The sequence below is a fragment of the Rhinopithecus bieti genome, unplaced genomic scaffold (assembly GCF_001698545.2).
Source record: "Rhinopithecus bieti isolate Rb0 unplaced genomic scaffold, ASM169854v2 scaffold_24256, whole genome shotgun sequence".
Lineage (NCBI taxonomy): Eukaryota > Metazoa > Chordata > Mammalia > Primates > Cercopithecidae > Rhinopithecus > Rhinopithecus bieti.
The window spans coordinates 108,018-113,127 of NW_016811409.1; the positions used below are offsets into that span (position 1 = coordinate 108,018).

Consider the following 5,110-nt stretch of genomic DNA (forward strand, 5'->3'; position numbering starts at 1 on the left):
CAGGATCCCATTGAGCTGCTCCATCTGTAGGGCGTAGCGGGCCTCCACCTCCCTCAGGCTGTTCTCCAAGCTGGCCTTCAGATTTCTCATGGAGTCCAGGTCGATCTCCAAGGACTGGACTGTACGTCTCAGCTCTGTGAGCGTCGTCTCAGCAGCTCCAACCTCGGCGGACTGTGTGGTGACCACTGTGGTGCTCTCCTCAATCTGCTGAGACCAGTACTTGTCTAACTCCTCTCGGTTCTTCCGAGCCAGCTCGTCATATTGGGCCCGGATGTCTGCCATGATCTTGGCGAGGTCCTGAGATTTGGGGGCATCTACCTCCACGGTCAACCCAGAGCTGGCAATCTGGGCTTGTAGGCCTTTTACTTCCTCTTCGTGGTTCTTCTTCATGAAGAGCAGCTCCTCCTTGAGAGCCTCGATCTCTGTCTCCAGCTGCAGTCGAGTGACATTGGTGTCATCAATGACCTTGCGGAGCCCATGGATGTCATTCTCCACAGACTGGCGCATGGCCAGCTCTGTCTCATACTTGACTCTAAAGTCATCAGCAGCAAGACGGGCATTGTCAATCTGCAGAACGATGCGGGCATTGTCCACAGTATTTGCGAAGATCTGAGCCCTCAGGTCCTCGATGATCTTGAAGTAATGGCTCCAGTCTCTGACCTGGGGTCCCTTCTTCTCCAAGTGCTCCCGGATTTTGCTCTCCAGCCTCCGGTTCTCGGTCTCCAGGCTCCTCACTCTGTCCAGGTAAGAGGCCAGGCGGTCGTTCAGGCTTTGCATGGTCTCCTTCTCGTTCTGGATGCCTCCCATTCCTGCCAGACCCCCAGCCATCCCTGAGGCCAGGCCCCCGGACCCCATGCCGCCCCGGAAGCTGGTGGAGCGGGACACGGAGATCCGGGAACCAGAGCCCCCGGCGCCTGCATAGACACTGGCCGCGCTGCTGACCGGCCGGGCGCCGTAGCTGGGCGCCTGGACAGAGCCCAGGGACCGGTAGTTGGTAGAGAAGGTGGAGCGAGTGGTGAAGCTCATGCTGTATGGGAGGAAGGCGAGACGACAGGACTCAGGCTTTGCCAACCCACAGTGGAATATTCTTAAATAAAATTTAAAATCTGGTAGGATGTTGAAAAATTTCATTCATTCATTTAAATATTCATTAAATGTCTAATATGTTCACATACAGTATTTTGGGTACTGGAGATACAGCAATACACTAGGGAAATGAAAATTTTCTCATGTAACTTATATTCTAGTGGAGAAAGAGAAGGAACAAATACATTAAAATATACAGTATTTTAGGAGGTTATCTATGTAATATGAACCCCAAAGTATCTGAGACAGGTCTCAATTTAGCCCAAGTTAAGGATACACTTTTGACACAGCCTCAGGAGATCCTGATGGCATGTACTCAAGGTTATTAGGGGTACAGCTTGCTTTTATACATTTTAGGGAGAAATAATACATCAATCAATACATATATGATTTACATTGGTTCGACCTGGAAAGGTGGGAAAACTCAGAGCCATGGCTTCCAGGTCATAGGTAGATTTAAAAATTTTCTGATTGGCAATTGGTTGAAAGAGTTATTATCAATAAAAAGGAATATCTGGGTTATGATAAGGGATTGTGGAGACCAAGATTTTATCATGCAGCTTGACGTCTCCAGGTAGCAGGCTTCAGAGAGAAACGATTGTACATATTTCTTACCAGACTTAAGGTCTGTGTTGATGTTAATTCTGGTTGACTTCCTGAATTCCAAAAGGGAGGAAGAACTAATGAGGCATGTTTGACCCTTGCTTCTCATCATGGCCTGAACTAGTTTTTCAGGCTAATTTTGGAATGCCCTTGGCCAAGAGGAGGGGTCTATTCAGATGGTTGGGGGTGGGTCTTAGAATTTTATTTTTGTTTACAGTAAGAAGAAAATAAATCTGCTTAAATCAGGATTGCCAGGATGTAGAAGGATACAATTTAAAAAATGGTTGTCAGGGATGATATCAATGAGAATGTCACATTTGAGTAATAGCCTAAAAGGAGGCATTAAAGTAGCCTTGTGCATCTCCAAGGGAAGACTTTTCTAGGCAGAAAGGACCAGGGAAAAAATGTGGACCTTGACTGGCCACATGGAGTAGAGTGAACCAGGGTGATACTAGTAGGAGATTAAGTCAGAGGTATAGAGTAGAGCCCGATTCGATTATTTCCCACAAAGATGAAAGATAGAGATTTTAAGCAGTAGAAAATTAGAAACCAACATTAAGTTGGACACGGCCAGAAGTCCTTCATCAGCAAGTGGAAGTGGATTCCACTAATATCCAGCATTAGGTCCAAGCCAATTGTGAAGGCAGAAATAAGTTGCATAAATAACTTTATGAACACTCACCTTGCCTCCTCCCGCTGCCATTGTACTCTTGTGTGGGAATTTCTTCATATCAGTTGATTGAAGAGGAAAACATTTGGTTCTTTTAAAAGGATGGCTCTGCATATTTGTGTACCAACCAGAAATAGATTGCTGGGGCATTACTTTCACGCTCAGGAGTAGTCCTGAAGGACAGTCAAAAATGGAAATTCTCCCAGTGAAAAGAAATGTAAACAATTTATCTTATTGTTCACTTTGTTAGTAGAAAGCCCGAGGTAGGTATCTATACTGATGGATGGGCAGTAGTTAATGGTATAATCAGATTATCAGGGACCTAAAAGAAGCAGAATTGTAAGACTGATCACAAAGTGTTTGAGGAAGACACTTATGTATGGACCCCTCTTAATGGGGTTTCTAAGTGTGACTAAATATAGCCTATGCAACGGACCAACGAAAGGCTACAGTGAATGAAGGTTTTAGTTATCAGGTGGACAAGATGACTCACTATTTATGTCAGTCTGCTTTTTTCCCATTTCCTTAGTACTTGAGTAAAGTGGATATGGTGACAGACATTAACACATCGACTTTTTCTAAAAAATCTGACCTTGTGTACTTCCAGAAACAGCAATCAACCCTCAGCTTATAATACAGTACCATGCCCTAGGGAGGCCAGCTAGACTTCTTCTATCAAGGAGGTGGCTATGACACCTTAGATTTTAATTTGCCTTTCTTCCTAATTTTGCTTCTTTCAGTACCACTATACATGGAATGACTATTTTATACACAATTATGACATTCCACCCAGCCTTTCTCTGATCAAGGAAGTCTATTTTACAGTGAAAAAAAAAAGTGAGGCGAAGGGTGATTGACAAGTCTAAGATACCCAAGGTTCAGAAACAACTATGGCTGATTAGAGTCTCACATGTAGGAGAGCTTAGATACAACACCTTGTGAGTAGAGGACTGTCTCGTAATATCCTTTCAGCCAAGGATCAATATGCAGTATTATATCTCCCACAGACCGAATACATGCATTTGGAGACAATAGGCTGGAAGTGAGAGTAGAGTTTCTCCCTAAATAGGAGAAAGTGAAATCACTTAATAATCTATTTGCACATGTTTTACCTCCCATCCTCACTCTTTCAGACTTTGAAGATTTTAGTATTGAAGAGTAGAATGTTTCCATCTGGGATATTTGGCAAATGATTCCTTTAAATTCGAAGCTTAGACTATAGCTTACCCATTCGGGATTCTTCATGCCACTGAGTAAATGAGCAAAAGGAAGTTATGTTGTTAACTAATCCTGTCAAGGGCTTTACTAACACAGTGAGTACAGAGAAAGGCATAATAGAGCTAAAATAATATTCTGAATTTCCTCCTAGTACAGCCATGCTCAATAGTACAATTTAACAAAAGCTAAAACATCACTTTATAAGCAGAATAATCTGTGGCTCAGGTATTATACATTAGGACTAATATTTTGAGTCACCTGTTGGTTGAAGGCCACGACTATCTGGAGTGCTGGTTAAAGACAAAGGCACATGGAATAAGTAATGGAGGAGGGCAGTTATAAGTATCTTATTTTCTCAACTGAAAGCTTTGGAGCTTATCAAAGCATCCAAGCCTCCCTTTTCTTTCTGTGTGTGTGTGTATGTGTGTGTCTGTGTGTGTGTGTCTGTGTGTCTCTGTGTGTGTGTGTCTGTGTGTGTGTCTCTGTGTGTCTGTGTGTGTGTGTGTCTGTGTGTGTGTCTCTGTGTGTCTGTGTGTGTCTGTGTGTGTGTGTGTGTGTCTGTGTGTGTGTGTCTGTGTGTGTGTGTCTGTGTATGTGTCTCTGTGTGTGTGTGCGTGTGTGTCTGTATGTGTGTTTGTGTGTGTGTGTTTTAGATTTTTTAGAAGTCTTAGGTCACTGCAACCTCCACCTCCTAGGCTTAAAGTGATCCTCCACCTCAGCCTCCTGAGTTCCTGGGACTGCAGGCATATGCCCACATGCCTGACTAATTCTTGTTTTCTTGTTTTGCCATATTGTCTAGTCTGGTCTCCAACTCCTGGGCTCGAGGGATCCTCCCACCTTAGCCTCCCAAAATGTTGGGATTACAGGGGTGAGCCAGTGTGCCTAGCCACTTCATGAGTCTTTAACTTTTATTCCCCCGTTCTATCACTCCATAGCAAGCTCTGCTCATCTTCTGAACTTACAACTAGAAGTAGCAAATGCCCTAAGAGGAAAAGTCACCCTGGCTGTCAGGTTCACCTCTCCGCAATTCCCTCCTTTCTTGGATTTAGGCCCATTAAGAGCTCTCAATCTTGGTAACTTTATGACACATTCAAACATTTTTTTTAATCCTATTTTTTTTTTAGTTTTCTCAGTAAGATGGTTAGTGTAAAACAATCTAGTCTGCATTTAGCAAACTCATAAAACCATATTTCTTTTCTTCATAGCACTTGTCTTAGTTTGCAATTATAAACTCATTTCTGTGATTATTTGCTAAATATCTGTCTTCCCCACAACACATAATTAGAGACTGTACCTGTTTTTGCTCACTGGATTATCTATGGCCTAGCACAGTGCTAGGCACATAGTAGATAATATTTGCTGAGCCAATTAATGAATGAACCTTGGGCAAGTTGCTAGTTATTAACAACAGCAAGCACCTGTTAAGTGCAAAACACTAGGGTCAAGGTGTGGCACTTAGAGTCTAAACTTTTTGGTCTTATATCCTACCATTTATCCTTAACAATGAAACAGGACCAGATGTTTTGCCCTCTG

The 5,110-nt window shown here is 43.2% G+C and overlaps 1 pseudogene across 1 annotated transcript; it reads right to left on the reverse strand.

Annotated features, from left to right (window-relative positions):
- Positions 1-1,070, reverse strand: LOC108543351 (keratin, type I cytoskeletal 18 pseudogene; annotated as a pseudogene). Its single transcript, XR_001889546.1, has one exon. The product of XR_001889546.1 is annotated as a keratin, type I cytoskeletal 18 pseudogene (transcript).
- Positions 1,071-5,110: the final 4,040 nt, after the last annotated feature.